This window comes from Camelus bactrianus, chromosome 2, assembly GCF_048773025.1.
Source record: "Camelus bactrianus isolate YW-2024 breed Bactrian camel chromosome 2, ASM4877302v1, whole genome shotgun sequence".
Taxonomy (NCBI): domain Eukaryota; kingdom Metazoa; phylum Chordata; class Mammalia; order Artiodactyla; family Camelidae; genus Camelus; species Camelus bactrianus.
The window spans coordinates 13,185,337-13,210,906 of NC_133540.1; positions in this window are offsets into that span (position 1 = coordinate 13,185,337).

A 25,570-nucleotide genomic window follows, 5' to 3' on the forward strand; every position below is an offset into this window, starting at 1 on the left:
CACCTAGCTTGTTGGGAACACAAAGTTTCTTTTCAGTTGCAAACTCCATTCCATACATATATATGGGTAGGTACTAGCCCCAACTCTGTTTTACAGTGAAAACTGCATTAACTTCAAACCGGCACTAGGAAACAGACTGAGAAAGCAGAGAAAAAGTGTCTCCTGCAACCCGTTCCCTTGGTGCTAGATGAACGAACGTCTCTCCACTTGCTCAGTTCTGAGAGATAAGTGTGTGTGAAAGCCGTCCTTCACCTAGCTTGTTGGGAACACAAAGTTTCTTTTCAGTTGCAAACTCCATTCCATACATATATATGGGGAGGTACTAGCCCCAACTCGCTTTTACAGTGAAAACTGCAGGAATTTCAAACCGGCACTAGGAGAAATTCTGAGAAAGCAGAGAAAAAATGTCTCCTGCAACCCGTTCCCTTGGTGCTAGATGAACGAACGACTCTCGACTTTCTCAGTTCTGAGAGATAAGTGTGTGTGAAAGCCGTTCTTCACCTAGCTTGTTGGGAACACAAAGTTTCTTTTCAGTTGCAAACTCCATTCCATACATATATATGGGGAGGTACTAGCTCCAACACGGTTTGACAGTGAAAGCTGCATTAACTTCAAACCGGCACTAAGAAACAAACTGAGAAAGCAGAGAAAAAATGTCTCCTGCAACCCGTTCCCTTGGTGCTAGATGAACGAACGTCTCTCCACTTGCTCAGTTCTGAGAGATAAGTGTGTGTGAAAGCCGTCCTTCACCTAGCTTGTTGGGAACACAAAGTTTCTTTTCAGTTGAAAACTCCATTCCATACATATATATGGGGAGGTACTAGCTCCAACTCGTTTTTTCAGTGAAAACTGCAGGAACTTCAAGCCGGCAGTAGGAAACAGACTGATAAAGCAGAGAAATAATGCCTCCTGCAACCCGCTCCCTTGGTGCTAGATGAACGAACGACTCTCGACTTTCTCAGTTCTGAGAGATAAGTGTGTGTGAAAGCCGTCCTTCACCTAGCTTGTTGGGAACACAAAGTATCTTTTCAGTTGCAAACTCCATTCCATACATATATATGGGGAGGTACTAGCTCCAACACGGTTTTACAGTGAAAACTGCAGGAACTTCAAACCGGCACTAGGAAACAAACTGAGAAAGCAGAGAAAAAGTGTCTCCTGCAACCCGTTCCCTTGGTGCTAGATGAACGAACGTCTCTCCACTTGCTCAGTTCTGAGAGATAAGTGTGTGTGAAAGCCGTCCTTCACCTAGCTTTTTGGGAACACAAAGTTTCTTTTCAGTTGCAAACTCCATTCCATACATATATATGGGGAGGTACTAGCCCCAACACGGTTTTACAGTGAAAACTGCAGGAACTTCAAACCGGCACTAGGAAACAGACTGAGAAAGCAGAGAAAAAGTGTCTCCTGCAACCCGTTCCTTTGGTGCTAGATGAACGAACTTCTCTCCTCTTGCTCAGTTCTGAGAGATAAGTGTGTGTGGAAGCCGTCCTTCACCTAGCTTGTTGGGAACAAAAAGTTTCTTTTCAGTTGCAAACTCCATTCCATACATATATATGGGGAGGTACTAGCTCCAACTCGGTTTTTCAGTGAAAACTGCAGGAACTTCAAGCCGGCACTAGGAAACAGACTGATAAAGCAGAGAAATAATGCCTCCTGCAACCCGCTCCCTTGGTGCTAGATGAACGAACGACTCTCGACTTTCTCAGTTCTGAGAGATAAGTGTGTGTGAAAGCCGTCCTTCACCTAGCTTGTTGGGAACACAAAGTTTCTTTTCAGTTGCAAACTCCATTCCATACATATATATGGGGAGGTACTAGCTCCAACACTGTTTTACAGTGAAAACTGCAGGAACTTCAAACCGGCACTAGGAAACAAACTGAGAAAGCAGAGAAAAGTGTTTCCTGCAACCCGTTCCCTTGGTGCTAGATGAACGAACGTCTCTCCACTTGCTCAGTTCTGAGAGATAAGTGTGTGTGAAAGCCGTCCTTCACCTAGCTTGTTGGGAACACAAAGTTTCTTTTCAGTTGCAAACTCCATTCCATACATATATATGGGGAGGTACTAGCTCCAACACGGTTTTACAGTGAAAACTGCAGGAACTTCAAACCGGCACTAGGAAACAAACTGAGAAAGCAGAGAAAAAATATCTCCTGCAACCCGTTACCTTGGTGCTAGATGAACGAACGTCTCTCCACTTGCTCAGTTCTGAGAGATAAGTGTGTGTGAAAGCCGTCCTTCACCTAGCTTGTTGGGAACACAAAGTTTCTTTTCAGTTGCAAACTCCATTCCATACATATATATGGGGAGGTACTAGCTCCAACACGGTTTGACAGTGAAAACTGCAGGAACTTCAAACCGGCACTAAGAAACAGACTGAGAAAGCAGAGAAAAAATGTCTCCTGCAACCCGTTCCTTTGGTGCTAGATGAACGAACGTCTCTCCACTTGCTCAGTTCTGAGAGATAAGTGTGTGTGAAAGCCGTCCTTCACCTAGCTTGTTGGGAACACAAAGTTTCCTTTCAGTTGCAAACTCCATTCCATACATATATATGGGGAGGTACTAGCTCCAACTCGTTTTTTCAGTGAAAACTGCAGGAACTTCAAACCGGCACTAGGAAACAGACTGAGAAAGCAGAGAAATAATGTCTTCTGCAACCCGTTCCCTTGGTGTTAGATGAAAGAACGACTCTCGACTTTCTCAGTTCTGAGAGATAAGTGTGTGTGAAAGCCGTCCTTCACCTAGCTTGTTGGGAACACAAAGTTTCTTTTCAGTTGCAAACTCCATTCCATACATATATATGCGGAGGTACTAGCTCCAACACGGTTTTACAGTGAAAACTGCAGGAACTTCAAACCGGCACTAGGAAACAGACTGAGAAAGCAGAGAAAAGTGTCTCCTGCAACCCGTTCCCTTGGTGCTAGATGAACGAACGTCTCTCCACTTGCTCAGTTGTGAGAGATAAGTGTGTGTGAAAGCCGTCCTTCACCTAGCTTGTTGGGAACACAAAGTTTCTTTTCAGTTGCAAACTCCATTCCATACATATATATGGGGAGGTAGTAGCCCCAACTCGGTTTTACAGTAAAAACTGCAGGAACTTCAAACCGGCACTAGGAAAAAGTCTGAGAAAGCAGAGAAAAGTGTCTCCTGCAACCCGTTCCCTTGGTGCTAGATGAACGAACGACTCTCGACTTTCTCAGTTCTGAGAGATAAGTGTGTGTGAAAGCCGTCCTTCACCTAGCTTGTTGGGAACAAAAAGTTTCTTTTCAGTTGCAAACTCCATTCCATACATATATATGGGGAGGTACTAGCTCCAACTCGGTTTTACAGTGAAAACTGCATTAACTTCAAACCGGCACTAGGAAACAGACTGATAAAGCAGAGAAATAATGCCTCCTGCAACCCGCTCCCTTGGTGCTAGATGAACGAACGTCTCTCCACTAGCTCAGTTCTGAGAGATAAGTGTGTGTGAAAGCCGTCCTTCACCTAGCTTGTTGGGAACACAAAGTTTCTTTTCAGTTGCAAACTCCATTCCATACATATATATGGGGAGGTACTAGCTCCAACACGGTTTTACAGTGAAAACTGCAGGAACTTCAAACCGGCACTAGGAAACAGACCGAGAAAACAGAGAAAAAATGTCTCCTGCATCCCGTTCCCTTGGTGCTAGATGAACGAACGTCTCTCCACTTGCTCAGTTCTGAGAGATAAGTGTGTGTGAGAGCCGTCCTACAACTAGCTTGTTGGGAACACAAAGTTTATTTTCAGTTGCAAACTCCATTCCATACATATATATGGGGAGGTACTAGCTCCAACTCGGTTTTACAGTGAAAACTGCAGGAACTTCAAACCGGCACTAGGAAACAGACTGAGAAAGCAGAGAAAAAATGTCTCCTGCAACCCGTTCCCTTGGTGCTAGATGAACGAACGTCTCTCGACTTGCTCAGTTCTGAGAGATAATTGTGTGTGAAAGCCGTACTTCACCTAGCTTGTTGGGAACACAAAGTTTCTTTTCAGTTTCAAACTCCATTCCATACATATATATGGGGAGGTACTAGCCCCAACTCGGTTTTTCAGTGAAAACTGCAGGAACTTCAAACCGGCACTAGGAAACAGACTGAGAAAGCAGAGAAAAAGTGTCTCCTGCAACCCGTTCCCTTGGTGCTAGATGAACGAACGTCTCTCCACTTGCTCAGTTCTGAGAGATAAGTGTGTTTGAAAGCCGTCCTTCACTTAGCTTGTTGGGAACACAAAGTTTCCTTTCAGTTGCAAACTCCATTCCATACATATATATGGGGAGGTACTAGCCCCAACTCGGTTTTACAGTGAAAACTGCAGGAACTTCAAACCGGCACTAGGAAACAGACTGAGAAAGCAGAGAAAAAATGTCTCCTGCAACCCGTTCCTTTGGTGCTAGATGAACGAACGTCTCTCCACTTGCTCAGTTCTGAGAGATAAGTGTGTGTGAAAGCCGTCCTTCACCTAGCTTGTTGGGAACACAAAGTTTCCTTTCAGTTGCAAACTCCATTCCATACATATATATGGGGAGGTACTAGCTCCAACTCGTTTTTTCAGTGAAAACTGCAGGAACTTCAAACCGGCACTAGGAAACAGACTGAGAAAGCAGAGAAATAATGTCTTCTGCAACCCGTTCCCTTGGTGTTAGATGAAAGAACGACTCTCGACTTTCTCAGTTCTGAGAGATAAGTGTGTGTGAAAGCCATCATTCACCTAGCTTGTTGGGAACACAAAGTTTCTTTTCAGTTGCAAACTCCATTCCATACATATATATGCGGAGGTACTAGCTCCAACACGGTTTTACAGTGAAAACTGCAGGAACTTCAAACCGGCACTAGGAAACAGACTGAGAAAGCAGAGAAAAGTGTCTCCTGCAACCCGTTCCCTTGGTGCTAGATGAACGAACGTCTCTCCACTTGCTCAGTTGTGAGAGATAAGTGTGTGTGAAAGCCGTCCTTCACCTAGCTTGTTGGGAACACAAAGTTTCTTTTCAGTTGCAAACTCCATTCCATACATATATATGGGGAGGTAGTAGCCCCAACTCGGTTTTACAGTAAAAACTGCAGGAACTTCAAACCGGCACTAGGAAAAAGTCTGAGAAAGCAGAGAAAAGTGTCTCCTGCAACCCGTTCCCTTGGTGCTAGATGAACGAACGTCTCTGTACATGCTCATTTCTGAGAGATAAGTGTGTGTGAAAGCCGTCCTTCACCTAGCTTGTTGGGAACAAAAAGTTTCTTTTCAGTTGCAAACTCCATTCCATACATATATATGGGGAGGTACTAGCTCCAACTCGGTTTTACAGTGAAAACTGCATTAACTTCAAACCGGCACTAGGAAACAGACTGATAAAGCAGAGAAATAATGCCTCCTGCAACCCGCTCCCTTGGTGCTAGATGAACGAACGTCTCTCCACTAGCTCAGTTCTGAGAGATAAGTGTGTGTGAAAGCCGTCCTTCACCTAGCTTGTTGGGAACACAAAGTTTCTTTTCAGTTGCAAACTCCATTCCATACATATATATGGGGAGGTACTAGCTCCAACACGGTTTTACAGTGAAAACTGCAGGAACTTCAAACCGGCACTAGGAAACAGACTGAGAAAACAGAGAAAAAATGTCTCCTGCAACCCGTTCCCTTGGTGCTAGATGAACGAACGTCTCTCCACTTGCTCAGTTCTGAGAGATAAGTGTGTGTGAGAGCCGTCCTTCAACTAGCTTGTTGGGAACACAAAGTTTCTTTTCAGTTGCAAACTCCATTCCATACATATATATGGGGAGGTACTAGCTCCAACTCGGTTTTACAGTGAAAACTGCAGGAACTTCAAACCGGCACTAGGAAACAGACTGAGAAAGCAGAGAAAAAATGTCTCCTGCAACCCGTTCCCTTGGTGCTAGATGAACGAACGTCTCTCGACTTGCTCAGTTCTGAGAGATAATTGTGTGTGAAAGCCGTACTTCACCTAGCTTGTTGGGAACACAAAGTTTCTTTTCAGTTTCAAACTCCATTCCATACATATATATGGGGAGGTACTAGCCCCAACTCGGTTTTTCAGTGAAAACTGCAGGAACTTCAAACCGGCACTAGGAAACAGACTGAGAAAGCAGAGAAAAAGTGTCTCCTGCAACCCGTTCCCTTGGTGCTAGATGAACGAACGTCTCTCCACTTGCTCAGTTCTGAGAGATAAGTGTGTTTGAAAGCCGTCCTTCACTTAGCTTGTTGGGAACACAAAGTTTCCTTTCAGTTGCAAACTCCATTCCATACATATATATGGGGAGGTACTAGCCGCAACTCGGTTTTACAGTGAAAACTGCAGGAACTTCAAACCGGCACTAGGAAACAGACTGAGAAAGCAGAGAAAAAATGTCTCCTGCAACCCGTTCCCTTGGTGCTAGATGAACGAACGACTCTCGACTTTCTCAGTTCTGAGAGATAAGTGTGTGTGAAAGCCGTCCTTCACCTAGCTTGTTGGGAATACAAAGTTTCTTTTCAGTTGCAAACTCCATTCCATACATATATATGGGGAGGTACTAGCTCCAACTCGGTTTTACATTGAAAACTGCAGGAACTTCAAACCGGCACTAGGAAACAGACTGAGAAAGCAGAGAAAAAGTGTCTCCTGCAACCCGTTCCCTTGGTGCTAGATGAACGAACGTCTATCCACTTGCTCAGTTCTGAGAGATAAGTGTGTGTGAAAGCCGTCCTTCACCTAGCTTGTTGGGAACACAAAGTTTCTTTTCAGTTGCAAACTCCATTCCATACATATATATGGAGATGTACTAGCCCCAACTCGGTTTTACAGTGAAAACTGCAGGAACTTCAAACCGGCACTAGGAAAAAGCCTGAGAAAGCAGAGAAAAAATGTCTCCTGCAACCCGTTCCCTTGGTGCTAGATGAACGAACGTCTCTCCACTTGCTCAGTTCTGAGAGATAAGTGTGTGTGAAAGCCGTCCTTCACCTAGCTTGTTGGGAACACAAAGTTTCTTTTCAGTTGCAAACTCCATTCCATACATATATAAGGGGAGGTACTAGCTCCAACTCGGTTTTACAGTGAAAACTGCAGGAACTTCAAACCGGGACTAGGAAACAGACTGAGAAAGCAGAGAAAAAGTGTTTCCTGCAACCCGTTCCCTTGGTGCTAGATGAACGAACGTCTCTCCACTTGCTCAGTTCTGAGAGATAAGTGTGTGTGAAAGCCGTCCTTCACCTAGCTTGTTGGGAACACAAAGTTTCCTTTCAGTTGCAAACTCCATTCCATACATATATATGGGGAGGTACTAGCTCCAACTCGTTTTTTCAGTGAAAACTGCAGGAACTTCAAACCGGCACTAGGAAACAGACTGAGAAAGCAGAGAAATAATGTCTTCTGCAACCCGTTCCCTTGGTGTTAGATGAAAGAACGACTCTCGACTTTCTCAGTTCTGAGAGATAAGTGTGTGTGAAAGCCGTCCTTCACCTAGCTTGTTGGGAACACAAAGTTTCTTTTCAGTTGCAAACTCCATTCCATACATATATATGCGGAGGTACTAGCTCCAACACGGTTTTACAGTGAAAACTGCAGGAACTTCAAACCGGCACTAGGAAACAGACTGAGAAAGCAGAGAAAAGTGTCTCCTGCAACCCGTTCCCTTGGTGCTAGATGAACGAACGTCTCTCCACTTGCTCAGTTCTGAGAGATAAGTGTGTGTGAAAGCCGAACTTCACCTAGCTTGTTGGGAACACAAAGTTTCTTTTCAGTTCCAAACTCCATTCCATACATATATATGGGTAGGTACTAGCCCCAAATCTGTTTTACAGTGAAAACTGCATTAACTTCAAACCGGCACTAGGAAACAGACTGAGAAAGCAGAGAAAAAGTGTCTCCTGCAACCCGTTCCCTTGGTGCTAGATGAACGAACGTCTCTCCACTTGCTCAGTTCTGAGAGATAAGTGTGTGTGAAAGCCGTCCTTCACCTAGCTTGTTGGGAACACAAAGTTTCTTTTCAGTTGCAAACTCCATTCCATACATATATATGGGGAGGTACTAGCCCCAACTCGGTTTTACAGTGAAAACTGAAGGAACTTCAAACCGGCACTAGGAAACAGACTGAGAAAGCAGAGAAAAAGTGTCTCCTGCAACCCGTTCCCTTGGTGCTAGATGAACGAACGTCTCTCCACTTGCTCAGTTCTCAGAGATAAGTGTGTGTGAAAGCCGTCCTTCACCTAGCTTGTTGGGAACACAAAGTTTCTTTTCAGTTGCAAACTCCATTCCATACATATATATGGGGAAGTACTAGCTCCAACTCGGTTTTACAGTGAAAACTGCAGGAACTTCAAACCGGCACTAAGAAACAGACTGAGAAAGCAGAGAAAATGTGTCTCCTGCAACCCGTTCCCTTGGTGCTAGAGGAACGAACGTCTCTCCACTTGCTCAGTTCTGAGAGATAAGTGTGTGTGAAAGCCGTCCTTCACCTAGCTTGTTGGGAACACAAAGTTTCTTTTCAGTTGCAAACTCCATTGCATACATATATATGGGGAGGTACTAGCCCCAACTCGGTTTTACAGTGAAAACTGCATTAACTTCAAATCGGCACTAGGAAACAGACTGAGAAAGCAGAGAAAAAGTGTCTCCTGCAACCCGTTCCCTTGGTGCTAGATGAACGAACGTCTCTCCACTTGCTAAGTTCTGAGAGATAATTGTGTGTGAAAGCCGTCCTTCACCTAGTTTGTTGGGAACACAAAGTTTCTTTTCAGTTGCAAACTCCATTCCATACATATTTATGGGGAGGTACTAGCCCCAACTCGGTTTTACAGTGAAAACTGCAGGAACTTCAAACCGGCACTAGGAAACATACTGAGAAAGCAGAGAAAAAGTGTCTCCTGCAACCCGTTCCCTTGGTGCTAGATGAACGAACGTCTCTCCACTTGCTCAGTTCTGAGAGATAAGTGTGTGTGAAAGCCGTCCTTCACCTAGCTTGTTGGGAACACAAAGTTTCTTTTCAGTTGCAAACTCCATTCCATACATATATATGGGGAGGTACTAGCTACAACTCGGTTTTACAGTGAAAACTGCAGGAACTTCAAACCGGCACTAGGAAACAGACTGAGAAAGCAGAGAAAAAGTGTCTCCTGCAACCCGTTCCCTTGGTGCTAGATGAACGAAAGTCTCTCCACTTGCTCAGTTCTGAGAGATAAGTGTGTGTGAAAGCCGTCATTCACCTAGCTTGTTGGGAACACAAAGTTTCTTTTCAGTTGCAAACTCCATTCCATACATATATATGGGGAAGTACTAGCTCCAACTCGGTTTTACAGTAAAAACTGCAGGAACTTCAAACCGGCACTAGGAAAAATTCTGAGAAAGCAGAGAAAATGTGTCTCCTGCAACCCGTTCCCTTGGTGCTAGAGGAACGAACGTCTCTCGACTTTCTCAGTTCTGAGAGATAAGTGTGTGTGAAAGCCGTCCTTCACGTAGCTTGTTGGGAACACAAAGTTTCTTTTCAGTTGCAAACTCCATTCCATACATATATATGGGGAGGTACTAGCCCCAACTCGGTTTTACAGTGAAAATTGCAGGAACTTCAAACCGGCACTAGGAAACAGACTGAGAAAGCAGAGAAAAAGTGTCTCCTGCAACCCGTTCCCTTGGTGCTAGATGAACGAACGTCTCTCCACTTACTCAGTTCTGAGAGATAAGTGTGTGTGAAAGCCGTCCTTCACCTAGCTTGTTGGGAACACAAAGTTTCTTTTCAGTTGCAAACTCCATTCCATACATATATATGGGGAGGTACTAGCCCCAACCCGGTTTTACAGTGAAAACTGCAGGAACTTCAAACCGGCACTAGGAAACAGACTGAGAAAACAGAGAAAAAGTGTCTCCTGCAACCCGTTCCCTTGGTGCTAGATGAACGAACGACTCTCGACTTTCTCAGTTCTGAGAGATAAGTGTGTGTGAGAGCCGTCCTTCAACTAGCTTGTTGGGAACACAAAGTTTCTTTTCAGTTGCAAACTCCATTCCATACATATATATGGGGAGGTACTATCTCCAACTCGGTTTTACAGTAAAAACTGCAGGAACTTCAAACCGGCCCTAGGAAACAGACTGAGAAAGCAGAGAAAATGTGTCTCCTGCAACCCGTTCCCTTGGTGCTAGATGAACGAACGTCTCTCGACTTGCTCAGTTCTGAGAGATAAGTGTGTGTGAAAGCCGTCCTTCACCTAGCTTGTTGGGAACACAAAGTTTCTTTTCAGTTTCAAACTCCATTCCATACATATATATGCGGAGGTACTAGCCCCAACTCGGTTTTACAGTGAAAACTGCAGGAACTTCAAACCGGCACTAGGAAACAGACTGAGAAAGCAGAGAAAAAGTGTCCCCTGCAACCCGTTCCCTTGGTGCTAGATGAACGAACGTCTCTCCACTTGCTCAGTTCTGAGAGATAAGTGTGTGTGAAAGCCGTCCTTCACCTAGCTTGTTGGGAACACAAAGTTTCTTTTCAGTTGCAAACTCCATTCCATGCATATATATGGGGAGGTACTAGCCCCAACTCGGTTTTACAGTGAAAACTGCAGGAACTTCAAACCGGCACTAGGAAACAGACTGAGAAATCAGAGAAAAATTTTCTCCTGCAACCCGTTCCCTTGGTGCTAGATGAACGAACGTCTCTCCACTTGCTCAGTTCTCAGAGATAAGTGTGTGTGAAAGCCGTCCTTCACCTAGCTTGTTGGGAACACAAAGTTTCTTTTCAGTTGCAAACTCCATTCCATACATATATATGGGTAGGTACTAGCCCCAACTCTGTTTTACAGTGAAAACTGCATTAACTTCAAACCGGCACTAGGAAACAGACTGAGAAAGCAGAGAAAAAGTGTCTCCTGCAACCCGTTCCCTTGGTGCTAGATGAACGAACGTCTCTCCACTTGCTCAGTTCTGAGAGATAAGTGTGTGTGAAAGCCGTCCTTCACCTAGCTTGTTGGGAACACAAAGTTTCTTTTCAGTTGCAAACTCCATTCCATACATATATATGGGGAGGTACTAGCCCCAACTCGCTTTTACAGTGAAAACTGCAGGAATTTCAAACCGGCACTAGGAGAAAGTCTGAGAAAGCAGAGAAAAAATGTCTCCTGCAACCCGTTCCCTTGGTGCTAGATGAACGAACGACTCTCGACTTTCTCAGTTCTGAGAGATAAGTGTGTGTGAAAGCCGTTCTTCACCTAGCTTGTTGGGAACACAAAGTTTCTTTTCAGTTGCAAACTCCATTCCATACATATATATGGGGAGGTACTAGCTCCAACACGGTTTGACAGTGAAAGCTGCATTAACTTCAAACCGGCACTAAGAAACAAACTGAGAAAGCAGAGAAAAAATGTCTCCTGCAACCCGTTCCCTTGGTGCTAGATGAACGAACGTCTCTCCACTTGCTCAGTTCTGAGAGATAAGTGTGTGTGAAAGCCGTCCTTCACCTAGCTTGTTGGGAACACAAAGTTTCTTTTCAGTTGAAAACTCCATTCCATACATATATATGGGGAGGTACTAGCTCCAACTCGTTTTTTCAGTGAAAACTGCAGGAACTTCAAGCCGGCACTAGGAAACAGACTGATAAAGCAGAGAAATAATGCCTCCTGCAACCCGCTCCCTTGGTGCTAGATGAACGAACGACTCTCGACTTTCTCAGTTCTGAGAGATAAGTGTGTGTGAAAGCCGTCCTTCACCTAGCTTGTTGGGAACACAAAGTTTCTTTTCAGTTGCAAACTCCATTCCATACATATATATGGGGAGGTACTAGCTCCAACACGGTTTTACAGTGAAAACTGCAGGAACTTCAAACCGGCACTAGGAAACAAACTGAGAAAGCAGAGAAAAAGTGTCTCCTGCAACCCGTTCCCTTGGTGCTAGATGAACGAACGTCTCTCCACTTGCTCAGTTCTGAGAGATAAGTGTGTGTGAAAGCCGTCCTTCACCTAGCTTTTTGGGAACACAAAGTTTCTTTTCAGTTGCAAACTCCATTCCATACATATATATGGGGAGGTACTAGCTCCAACACTGTTTTACAGTGAAAACTGCAGGAACTTCAAACCGGCACTAGGAAACAAACTGAGAAAGCAGAGAAAAGTGTTTCCTGCAACCCGTTCCCTTGGTGCTAGATGAACGAACGTCTCTCCACTTGCTCAGTTCTGAGAGATAAGTGTGTGTGAAAGCCGTCCTTCACCTAGCTTGTTGGGAACACAAAGTTTCTTTTCAGTTGCAAACTCCATTCCATACATATATATGGGGAGGTACTAGCTCCAACACGGTTTTACAGTGAAAACTGCAGGAACTTCAAACCGGCACTAGGAAACAAACTGAGAAAGCAGAGAAAAAATATCTCCTGCAACCCGTTACCTTGGTGCTAGATGAACGAACGTCTCTCCACTTGCTCAGTTCTGAGAGATAAGTGTGTGTGAAAGCCGTCCTTCACCTAGCTTGTTGGGAACACAAAGTTTCTTTTCAGTTGCAAACTCCATTCCATACATATATATGGGGAGGTACTAGCTCCAACTCGGTTTGACAGTGAAAACTGCAGGAACTTCAAACCGGCACTAAGAAACAGACTGAGAAAGCAGAGAAAAAATGTCTCCTGCAACCCGTTCCTTTGGTGCTAGATGAACGAACGTCTCTCCACTTGCTCAGTTCTGAGAGATAAGTGTGTGTGAAAGCCGTCCTTCACCTAGCTTGTTGGGAACCAAAGTTTCCTTTCAGTTGCAAACTCCATTCCATACATATATATGGGGAGGTACTAGCTCCAACTCGTTTTTTCAGTGAAAACTGCAGGAACTTCAAACCGGCACTAGGAAACAGACTGAGAAAGCAGAGAAATAATGTCTTCTGCAACCCGTTCCCTTGGTGTTAGATGAAAGAACGACTCTCGACTTTCTCAGTTCTGAGAGATAAGTGTGTGTGAAAGCCGTCCTTCACCTAGCTTGTTGGGAACACAAAGTTTCTTTTCAGTTGCAAACTCCATTCCATACATATATATGCGGAGGTACTAGCTCCAACACGGTTTTACAGTGAAAACTGCAGGAACTTCAAACCGGCACTAGGAAACAGACTGAGAAAGCAGAGAAAAGTGTCTCCTGCAACCCGTTCCCTTGGTGCTAGATGAACGAACGTCTCTCCACTTGCTCAGTTGTGAGAGATAAGTGTGTGTGAAAGCCGTCCTTCACCTAGCTTGTTGGGAACACAAAGTTTCTTTTCAGTTGCAAACTCCATTCCATACATATATATGGGGAGGTAGTAGCCCCAACTCGGTTTTACAGTAAAAACTGCAGGAACTTCAAACCGGCACTAGGAAAAAGTCTGAGAAAGCAGAGAAAAGTGTCTCCTGCAACCCGTTCCCTTGGTGCTAGATGAACGAACGACTCTCGACTTTCTCAGTTCTGAGAGATAAGTGTGTGTGAAAGCCGTCCTTCACCTAGCTTGTTGGGAACAAAAAGTTTCTTTTCAGTTGCAAACTCCATTCCATACATATATATGGGGAGGTACTAGCTCCAACTCGGTTTTACAGTGAAAACTGCATTAACTTCAAACCGGCACTAGGAAACAGACTGATAAAGCAGAGAAATAATGCCTCCTGCAACCCGCTCCCTTGGTGCTAGATGAACGAACGTCTCTCCACTAGCTCAGTTCTGAGAGATAAGTGTGTGTGAAAGCCGTCCTTCACCTAGCTTGTTGGGAACACAAAGTTTCTTTTCAGTTGCAAACTCCATTCCATACATATATATGGGGAGGTACTAGCTCCAACACGGTTTTACAGTGAAAACTGCAGGAACTTCAAACCGGCACTAGGAAACAGACCGAGAAAACAGAGAAAAAATGTCTCCTGCATCCCGTTCCCTTGGTGCTAGATGAACGAACGTCTCTCCACTTGCTCAGTTCTGAGAGATAAGTGTGTGTGAGAGCCGTCCTTCAACTAGCTTGTTGGGAACACAAAGTTTCTTTTCAGTTGCAAACTCCATTCCATACATATATATGGGGAGGTACTAGCTCCAACTCGGTTTTACAGTGAAAACTGCAGGAACTTCAAACCGGCACTAGGAAACAGACTGAGAAAGCAGAGAAAAAATGTCTCCTGCAACCCGTTCCCTTGGTGCTAGATGAACGAACGTCTCTCGACTTGCTCAGTTCTGAGAGATAATTGTGTGTGAAAGCCGTACTTCACCTAGCTTGTTGGGAACACAAAGTTTCTTTTCAGTTTCAAACTCCATTCCATACATATATATGGGGAGGTACTAGCCCCAACTCGGTTTTTCAGTGAAAACTGCAGGAACTTCAAACCGGCACTAGGAAACAGACTGAGAAAGCAGAGAAAAAGTGTCTCCTGCAACCCGTTCCCTTGGTGCTAGATGAACAAACGTCTCTCCACTTGCTCAGTTCTGAGAGATAAGTGTGTTTGAAAGCCGTCCTTCACTTAGCTTGTTGGGAACACAAAGTTTCCTTTCAGTTGCAAACTCCATTCCATACATATATATGGGGAGGTACTAGCCCCAACTCGGTTTTACAGTGAAAACTGCAGGAACGTCAAACCGGCACTAGGATACAGACTGAGAAAGCAGAGAAAAAGTGTCTCCTGCAACCCGTTCCCTTGGTGCTAGATGAACGAACGTCTCTCCACTTGCTCAGTTCTGAGAGATAAGTGTGTGTGAAAGCCGTCCTTCACCTAGCTTGTTGGGAACACAAAGTTTCTTTTCAGTTGCAAACTCCATTCCATACATATATATGGGGAGGTACTAGCCGCAACTCGGTTTTACAGTGAAAACTGCAGGAACTTCAAACCGGCACTAGGAAACAGACTGAGAAAGCAGAGAAAAGTGTCTCCTGCAACCCGTTCCCTTGGTGCTAGATGAACGAACGTCTCTCCACTTGCTCAGTTCTGAGAGATAAGTGTGTGTGAAAGCCGTCCTTCACCTAGCTTGTTGGGAACACAAAGTTTCTTTTCAGTTCCAAACTCCATTCCATACATATATATGGGTAGGTACTAGCCCCAACTCTGTTTTACAGTGAAAACTGCATTAACTTCAAACCGGCACTAGGAAACAGACTGAGAAAGCAGAGAAAAAGTGTCTCCTGCAACCCGTTCCCTTGGTGCTAGATGAACGAACGTCTCTCCACTTGCTCAGTTCTGAGAGATAAGTGTGTGTGAAAGCCGTCCTTCACCTAGCTTGTTGGGAACACAAAGTTTCTTTTCAGTTTCAAACTCCATTCCATACATATATATGGGGAGGTACTAGCCCCAACTCGGTTTTACAGTGAAAACTGCATTAACTTCAAACCGGCACTAGGAAACAGACTGAGAAAGCAGAGAAAAAGTGTCTCCTGCAACCCGTTCCCTTGGTGCTAGATGAACGAACGTCTCTCCACTTGCTCAGTTCTCAGAGATAAGTGTGTGTGAAAGCCGTCCTTCACCTAGCTTGTTGGGAACACAAAGTTTCTTTTCAGTTGCAAACTCCATTCCATACATATATATGGGGAAGTACTAGCTCCAACTCGGTTTTACAGTGAAAACTGCAGGAACTTCAAACCGGCACTAAGAAACAGACTGAGAAAGCAGAGAAAATGTGTCTCCTGCAACCCGTTCCCTTGGTGCTAGAGGAACGAACGTCTCTCCACTTGCTCAGTTCTGAGAGATAAGTGTGTGTGAAAGCCGTCCTTCACCTAGCTTGTTGGGAACACAAAGTTTCTTTTCAGTTGCAAACTCCATTGCATACATATATATGGGGAGGTACTAGCCCCAACTCGGTTTTACAGTGAAAACTGCATTAACTTCAAATCGGCACTAGGAAACAGACTGAGAAAGCAGAGAAAAAGTGTCTCCTGCAACCCGTTCCCTTGGTGCTAGATGAACGAACGTCTCTCCACTTGCTAAGTTCTGAGAGATAAGTGTGTGTGAAAGCCGTCCTTCACCTAGTTTGTTGGGAACACAAAGTTTCTTTTCAGTTGCAAACTCCATTCCATACATATTTATGGGGAGGTACTAGCCCCAACTCGGTTTTACAGTGAAAACTGCAGGAACTTCAAACCGGCACTAGGAAACATACTGAGAAAGCAGAGAAAAAGTGTCTCCTGCAACCCGTTCCCTTGGTGCTAGATGAACGAACGTCTCTCCACTTGCTCAGTTCTGAGAGATAAGTGTGTGTGAAAGCCGTCCTTCACCTAGCTTGTTGGGAACACAAAGTTTCTTTTCAGTTGCAAACTCCATTCCATACATATATATGGGGAGGTACTAGCTACAACTCGGTTTTACAGTGAAAACTGCAGGAACTTCAAACCGGCACTAGGAAACAGACTGAGAAAGCAGAGAAAAAGTGTCTCCTGCAACCCGTTCCCTTGGTGCTAGATGAACGAAAGTCTCTCCACTTGCTCAGTTCTGAGAGATAAGTGTGTGTGAAAGCCGTCATTTACCTAGCTTGTTGGGAACACAAAGTTTCTTTTCAGTTGCAAACTCCATTTCATACATATATATGGGGAAGTACTAGCTCCAACTCGGTTTTACAGTAAAAACTGCAGGAACTTCAAACCGGCACTAGGAAAAATTCTGAGAAAGCAGAGAAAATGTGTCTCCTGCAACCCGTTCCCTTGGTGCTAGAGGAACGAACGTCTCTCGACTTTCTCAGTTCTGAGAGATAAGTGTGTGTGAAAGCCGTCCTTCACCTAGCTTGTTGGGAACACAAAGTTTCTTTTCAGTTGCAAACTCCATTCCATACATATATATGGGGAGGTACTAGCCCCAACTCGGTTTTACAGTGAAAACTGCAGGAACTTCAAACCGGCACTAGGAAACAGACTGAGAAAGCAGAGAAAAAGTGTCTCCTGCAACCCGTTCCCTTGGTGCTAGATGAACGAACGTCTCTCCACTTACTCAGTTCTGAGAGATAAGTGTGTGTGAAAGCCGTCCTTCACCTAGCTTGTTGGGAACACAAAGTTTCTTTTCAGTTGCAAACTCCATTCCATACATATATATGGGGAGGTACTAGCCCCAACCCGGTTTTACAGTGAAAACTGCAGGAACTTCAAACCGGCACTAGGAAACAGACTGAGAAAACAGAGAAAAAGTGTCTCCTGCAACCCGTTCCCTTGGTGCTAGATGAACGAACGACTCTCGACTTTCTCAGTTCTGAGAGATAAGTGTGTGTGAGAGCCGTCCTTCAACTAGCTTGTTGGGAACACAAAGTTTCTTTTCAGTTGCAAACTCCATTCCATACATATATATGGGGAGGTACTATCTCCAACTCGGTTTTACAGTAAAAACTGCAGGAACTTCAAACCGGCACTAGGAAACAGACTGAGAAAGCAGAGAAAATGTGTCTCCTGCAACCCGTTCCCTTGGTGCTAGATGAACGAACGTCTCTCGACTTGCTCAGTTCTGAGAGATAAGTGTGTGTGAAAGCCGTCCTTCACCTAGCTTGTTGGGAACACAAAGTTTCTTTTCAGTTTCAAACTCCATTCCATACATATATATGCGGAGGTACTAGCCCCAACTCGGTTTTACAGTGAAAACTGCAGGAACTTCAAACCGGCACTAGGAAACAGACTGAGAAAGCAGAGAAAAAGTGTCCCCTGCAACCCGTTCCCTTGGTGCTAGATGAACGAACGTCTCTCCACTTGCTCAGTTCTGAGAGATAAGTGTGTGTGAAAGCCGTCCTTCACCTAGCTTGTTGGGAACACAAAGTTTCTTTTCAGTTGCAAACTCCATTCCATGCATATATATGGGGAGGTACTAGCCCCAACTCGGTTTTACAGTGAAAACTGCAGGAACTTCAAACCGGCACTAGGAAACAGACTGAGAAATCAGAGAAAAATTGTCTCCTGCAACCCGTTCCCTTGGTGCTAGATGAACGAACGTCTCTCCACTTGCTCAGTTCTCAGAGATAAGTGTGTGTGAAAGCCGTCCTTCACCTAGCTTGTTGGGAACACAAAGTTTCTTTTCAGTTGCAAACTCCATTCCATACATATATATGGGTAGGTACTAGCTCCAACTCTGTTTTACAGTGAAAACTGCATTAACTTCAAACCGGCACTAGGAAACAGACTGAGAAAGCAGAGAAAAAGTGTCTCCTGCAACCCGTTCCCTTGGTGCTAGATGAACGAACGTCTCTCCACTTGCTCAGTTCTGAGAGATAAGTGTGTGTGAAAGCCGTCCTTCACCTAGCTTGTTGGGAACACAAAGTTTCTTTTCAGTTGCAAACTCCATTCCATACATATATATGGGGAGGTACTAGCCCCAACTCGCTTTTACAGTGAAAACTGCAGGAATTTCAAACCGGCACTAGGAGAAAGTCTGAGAAAGCAGAGAAAAAATGTCTCCTGCAACCCGTTCCCTTGGTGCTAGATGAACGAACGACTCTCGACTTTCTCAGTTCTGAGAGATAAGTGTGTGTGAAAGCCGTTCTTCACCTAGCTTGTTGGGAACACAAAGTTTCTTTTCAGTTGCAAACTCCATTCCATACATATATATGGGGAGGTACTAGCTCCAACACGGTTTGACAGTGAAAGCTGCATTAACTTCAAACCGGCACTAAGAAACAAACTGAGAAAGCAGAGAAAAAATGTCTCCTGCAACCCGTTCCCTTGGTGCTAGATGAACGAACGTCTCTCCACTTGCTCAGTTCTGAGAGATAAGTGTGTGTGAAAGCCGTACTTCACCTAGCTTGTTGGGAACACAAAGTTTCTTTTCAGTTGAAAACTCCATTCCATACATATATATGGGGAGGTACTAGCTCCAACTCGTTTTTTCAGTGAAAACTGCAGGAACTTCAAGCCGGCACTAGGAAACAGACTGATAAAGCAGAGAAATAATGCCTCCTGCAACCCGCTCCCTTGGTGCTAGATGAACGAACGACTCTCGACTTTCTCAGTTCTGAGAGATAAGTGTGTGTGAAAGCCGTCCTTCACCTAGCTTGTTGGGAACACAAAGTTTCTTTTCAGTTGCAAACTCCATTCCATACATATATATGGGGAGGTACTAGCTCCAACACGGTTTTACAGTGAAAACTGCAGGAACTTCAAACCGGCACTAGGAAACAAACTGAGAAAGCAGAGAAAAAGTGTCTCCTGCAACCCGTTCCCTTGGTGCTAGATGAACGAACGTCTCTCCACTTGCTCAGTTCTGAGAGATAAGTGTGTGTGAAAGCCGTCCTTCACCTAGCTTTTTGGGAACACAAAGTTTCTTTTCAGTTGCAAACTCCATTCCATACATATATATGGGGAGGTACTAGCCCCAACACGGTTTTACAGTGAAAACTGCAGGAACTTCAAACCGGCACTAGGAAACAGACTGAGAAAGCAGAGAAAAAGTGTCTCCTGCAACCCGTTCATTTGGTGCTAGATGAACGAACTTCTCTCCTCTTGCTCAGTTCTGAGAGATAAGTGTGTGTGGAAGCCGTCCTTCACCTAGCTTGTTGGGAACAAAAAGTTTCTTTTCAGTTGCAAACTGCATTCCATACATATATATGGGGAGGTACTAGCTCCAACTCGGTTTTTCAGTGAAAACTGCAGGAACTTCAAGCCGGCACTAGGAAACAGACTGATAAAGCAGAGAAATAATGCCTCCTGCAACCCGCTCCCTTGGTGCTAGATGAACGAACGACTCTCGACTTTCTCAGTTCTGAGAGATAATTGTGTGTGAAAGCCGTCCTTCACCTAGCTTGTTGGGAACACAAAGTTTCTTTTCAGTTGCAAACTCCATTCCATACATATATATGGGGAGGTACTAGCTCCAACACTGTTTTACAGTGAAAACTGCAGGAACTTCAAACCGGCACTAGGAAACAAACTGAGAAAGCAGAGAAAAGTGTTTCCTGCAACCCGTTCCCTTGGTGCTAGATGAACGAACGTCTCTCCACTTGCTCAGTTCTGAGAGATAAGTGTGTGTGAAAGCCGTCCTTCACCTAGCTTGTTGGGAACACAAAGTTTCTTTTCAGTTGCAAACTCCATTCCATACATATATATGGGGAGGTACTAGCTCCAACACGGTTTTACAGTGAAAACTGCAGGAACTTCAAACCGGCACTAGGAAACAAACTGAGAAAGCAGAGAAAAAATATCTCCTGCAACCCGTTACCTTGGTGCTAGATGAACGAACGTCTCTCCACTTGCTCAGTTCTGAGAGATAAGTGTGTGTGAAAGCCGTCCTTCACCTAGCTTGTTGGGAACACAAAGTTTCTTTTCAGTTGCAAACTCCATTCCATACATATATATGGGGAGGTACTAGCTCCAACTCGGTTTGACAGTGAAAACTGCAGGAACTTCAAACCGGCACTAAGAAACAGACTGAGAAAGCAGAGAAAAAATGTCTCCTGCAACCCGTTCCTTTGGTGCTAGATGAACGAACGTCTCTCCACTTGCTCAGTTCTGAGAGATAAGTGTGTGTGAAAGCCGTCCTTCACCTAGCTTGTTGGGAACACAAAGTTTCCTTTCAGTTGCAAACTCCATTCCATACATATATATGGGGAGGTACTAGCTCCAACTCGTTTTTTCAGTGAAAACTGCAGGAACTTCAAACCGGCACTAGGAAACAGACTGAGAAAGCAGAGAAATAATGTCTTCTGCAACCCGTTCCCTTGGTGTTAGATGAAAGAACGACTCTCGACTTTCTCAGTTCTGAGAGATAAGTGTGTGTGAAAGCCGTCCTTCACCTAGCTTGTTGGGAACACAAAGTTTCTTTTCAGTTGCAAACTCCATTCCATACATATATATGCGGAGGTACTAGCTCCAACACGGTTTTACAGTGAAAACTGCAGGAACTTCAAACCGGCACTAGGAAACAGACTGAGAAAGCAGAGAAAAGTGTCTCCTGCAACCCGTTCCCTTGGTGCTAGATGAACGAACGTCTCTCCACTTGCTCAGTTGTGAGAGATAAGTGTGTGTGAAAGCCGTCCTTCACCTAGGTAGTTGGGAACACAAAGTTTCTTTTCAGTTGCAAACTCCATTCCATACATATATATGGGGAGGTAGTAGCCCCAACTCGGTTTTACAGTAAAAACTGCAGGAACTTCAAACCGGCACTAGGAAAAAGTCTGAGAAAGCAGAGAAAAGTGTCTCCTGCAACCCGTTCCCTTGGTGCTAGATGAACGAACGACTCTCGACTTTCTCAGTTCTGAGAGATAAGTGTGTGTGAAAGCCGTCCTTCACCTAGCTTGTTGGGAACAAAAAGTTTCTTTTCAGTTGCAAACTCCATTCCATACATATATATGGGGAGGTACTAGCTCCAACTCGGTTTTACAGTGAAAACTGCATTAACTTCAAACCGGCACTAGGAAACAGACTGATAAAGCAGAGAAATAATGCCTCCTGCAACCCGCTCCCTTGGTGCTAGATGAACGAACGTCTCTCCACTAGCTCAGTTCTGAGAGATAAGTGTGTGTGAAAGCCGTCCTTCACCTAGCTTGTTGGGAACACAAAGTTTCTTTTCAGTTGCAAACTCCATTCCATACATATATATGGGGAGGTACTAGCTCCAACACGGTTTTACAGTGAAAACTGCAGGAACTTCAAACCGGCACTAGGAAACAGACCGAGAAAACAGAGAAAAAATGTCTCCTGCATCCCGTTCCCTTGGTGCTAGATGAACGAACGTCTCTCCACTTGCTCAGTTCTGAGAGATAAGTGTGTGTGAGAGCCGTCCTTCAACTAGCTTGTTGGGAACACAAAGTTTCTTTTCAGTTGCAAACTCCATTCCATACATATATATGGGGAGGTACTAGCCCCAACTCGGTTTTACAGTGAAAACTGCAGGAACTTCAAACCGGCACTAGGAAACAGACTGAGAAAGCAGAGAAAAAATGTCTCCTGCAACCCGTTCCCTTGGTGCTAGATGAACGAACGTCTCTCGACTTGCTCAGTTCTGAGAGATAATTGTGTGTGAAAGCCGTACTTCACCTAGCTTGTTGGGAACACAAAGTTTCTTTTCAGTTTCAAACTCCATTCCATACATATATATGGGGAGGTACTAGCCCCAACTCGGTTTTTCAGTGAAAACTGCAGGAACTTCAAACCGGCACTAGGAAACAGACTGAGAAAGCAGAGAAAAAGTGTCTCCTGCAACCCGTTCCCTTGGTGCTAGATGAACGAACGTCTCTCCACTTGCTCAGTTCTGAGAGATAAGTGTGTTTGAAAGCCGTCCTTCACTTAGCTTGTTGGGAACACAAAGTTTCCTTTCAGTTGCAAACTCCATTCCATACATATATATGGGGAGGTACTAGCCCCAACTCGGTTTTACAGTGAAAACTGCAGGAACTTCAAACCGGCACTAGGAAACAGACTGAGAAAGCAGAGAAAAAATGTCTCCTGCAACCCGTTCCTTTGGTGCTAGATGAACGAACGTCTCTCCACTTGCTCAGTTCTGAGAGATAAGTGTGTGTGAAAGCCGTCCTTCACCTAGCTTGTTGGGAACACAAAGTTTCCTTTCAGTTGCAAACTCCATTCCATACATATATATGGGGAGGTACTAGCTCCAACTCGTTTTTTCAGTGAAAACTGCAGGAACTTCAAACCGGCACTAGGAAACAGACTGAGAAAGCAGAGAAATAATGTCTTCTGCAACCCGTTCCCTTGGTGTTAGATGAAAGAACGACTCTCGACTTTCTCAGTTCTGAGAGATAAGTGTGTGTGAAAGCCGTCATTCACCTAGCTTGTTGGGAACACAAAGTTTCTTTTCAGTTGCAAACTCCATTCCATACATATATATGCGGAGGTACTAGCTCCAACACGGTTTTACAGTGAAAACTGCAGGAACTTCAAACCGGCACTAGGAAACAGACTGAGAAAGCAGAGAAAAGTGTCTCCTGCAACCCGTTCCCTTGGTGCTAGATGAACGAACGTCTCTCCACTTGCTCAGTTGTGAGAGATAAGTGTGTGTGAAAGCCGTCCTTCACCTAGCTTGTTGGGAACACAAAGTTTCTTTTCAGTTGCAAACTCCATTCCATACATATATATGGGGAGGTAGTAGCCCCAACTCGGTTTTACAGTAAAAACTGCAGGAACTACAAACCGGCACTAATAAAAAGTCTGAGAAAGCAGAGAAAAGTGTCTCCTGCAACCCGTTCCCTTGGTGCTAGATGAACGAACGTCTCTGTACATGCTCATTTCTGAGAGATAAGTGTGTGTGAAAGCCGTCCTTCACCTAGCTTGTTGGGAACAAAAAGTTTCTTTTCAGTTGCAAACTCCATTCCATACATATATATGGGGAGGTACTAGCTCCAACTCGGTTTTACAGTGATAACTGCATTAACTTCAAACCGGCACTAGGAAACAGACTGATAAAGCAGAGAAATAATGCCTCCTGCAACCCGCTCCCTTGGTGCTAGATGAACGAACGTCTCTCCACTAGCTCAGTTCTGAGAGATAAGTGTGTGTGAAAGCCGTCCTTCACCTAGCTTGTTGGGAACACAAAGTTTCTTTTCAGTTGCAAACTCCATTCCATACATATATATGGGGAGGTACTAGCTCCAACACGGTTTTACAGTGAAAACTGCAGGAAATTCAAACCGGCACTAGGAAACAGACCGAGAAAACAGAGAAAAAATGTCTCCTGCAACCCGTTCCCTTGGTGCTAGATGAACGAACGTCTCTCCACTTGCTCAGTTCTGAGAGATAAGTGTGTGTGAGAGCCGTCCTTCAACTAGCTTGTTGGGAACACAAAGTTTCTTTTCAGTTGCAAACTCCATTCCATACATATATATGGGGAGGTACTAGCTCCAACTCGGTTTTACAGTGAAAACTGCAGGAACTTCAAACCGGCACTAGGAAACAGACTGAGAAAGCAGAGAAAAAATGTCTCCTGCAACCCGTTCCCTTGGTGCTAGATGAACGAACGTCTCTCGACTTGCTCAGTTCTGAGAGATAATTGTGTGTGAAAGCCGTACTTCACCTAGCTTGTTGGGAACACAAAGTTTCTTTTCAGTTTCAAACTCCATTCCATACATATATATGGGGAGGTACTAGCCCCAACTCGGTTTTTCAGTGAAAACTGCAGGAACTTCAAACCGGCACTAGGAAACAGACTGAGAAAGCAGAGAAAAAGTTTCTCCTGCAACCCGTTCCCTTGGTGCTAGATGAACGAACGTCTCTCCACTTGCTCAGTTCTGAGAGATAAGTGTGTTTGAAAGCCGTCCTTCACTTAGCTTGTTGGGAACACAAAGTTTCCTTTCAGTTGCAAACTCCATTCCATACATATATATGGGGAGGTACTAGCCCCAACTCGGTTTTACAGTGAAAACTGCAGGAACTTCAAACCGGCACTAGGAAACAGACTGAGAAAGCAGAGAAAAAATGTCTCCTGCAACCCGTTCCCTTGGTGCTAGATGAACGAACGACTCTCGACTTTCTCAGTTCTGAGAGATAAGTGTGTGTGAAAGCCGTCCTTCACCTAGCTTGTTGGGAATACAAAGTTTCTTTTCAGTTGCAAACTCCATTCCATACATATATATGGGGAGGTACTAGCTCCAACTCGGTTTTACATTGAAAACTGCAGGAACTTCAAACCGGCACTAGGAAACAGACTGAGAAAGCAGAGAAAAAGTGTCTCCTGCAACCCGTTCCCTTGGTGCTAGATGAACGAACGTCTATCCACTTGCTCAGTTCTGAGAGATAAGTGTGTGTGAAAGCCGTCCTTCACCTAGCTTGTTGGGAACACAAAGTTTCTTTTCAGTTGCAAACTCCATTCCATACATATATATGGAGATGTACTAGCCCCAACTCGGTTTTACAGTGAAAACTGCAGGAACTTCAAACCGGCACTAGGAAAAAGCCTGAGAAAGCAGAGAAAAAATGTCTCCTGCAACCCGTTCCCTTGGTGCTAGATGAACGAACGTCTCTCCACTTGCTCAGTTCTGAGAGATAAGTGTGTGTGAAAGCCGTCCTTCACCTAGCTTGTTGGGAACACAAAGTTTCTTTTCAGTTGCAAACTCCATTCCATACATATATAAGGGGAGGTACTAGCTCCAACTCGGTTTTACAGTGAAAACTTCAGGAACTTCAAACCGGGACTAGGAAACAGACTGAGAAAGCAGAGAAAAAGTGTTTCCTGCAACCCGTTCCCTTGGTGCTAGATGAACGAACGTCTCTCCACTTGCTCAGTTCTGAGAGATAAGTGTGTGTGAAAGCCGTCCTTCACCTAGCTTGTTGGGAACACAAAGTTTCTTTTCAGTTGCAAACTCCATTCCATACATATATATGGGGAGGTACTAGCCCCAACTCGGTTTTACAGTGAAAACTGCAGGAACTTCAAACCGGCACTAGGAAACAGACCGAGAAACAGAGAAAAAATGTCTCCTGCAACCCGTTCCCTTGGTGCTAGATGAACGAACGACTCTCGACTTTCTCAGTTCTGAGAGATAAGTGTGTGTGAGAGCCGTACTTCAACTAGCTTGTTCGGAACACAAAGTTTCTTTTCAGTTGAAAACTCCATTCCATACATATATATGGGGAGGTACTAGCCCCAACTCGGTTTTACAGTGAAAACTGCAGGAACTTCAAACCGGCACTAGGAAACAGACTGAGAAAGCAGAGAAAAAGTGTCTCCTGCAACCCGTTCCCTTGGTGCTAGAT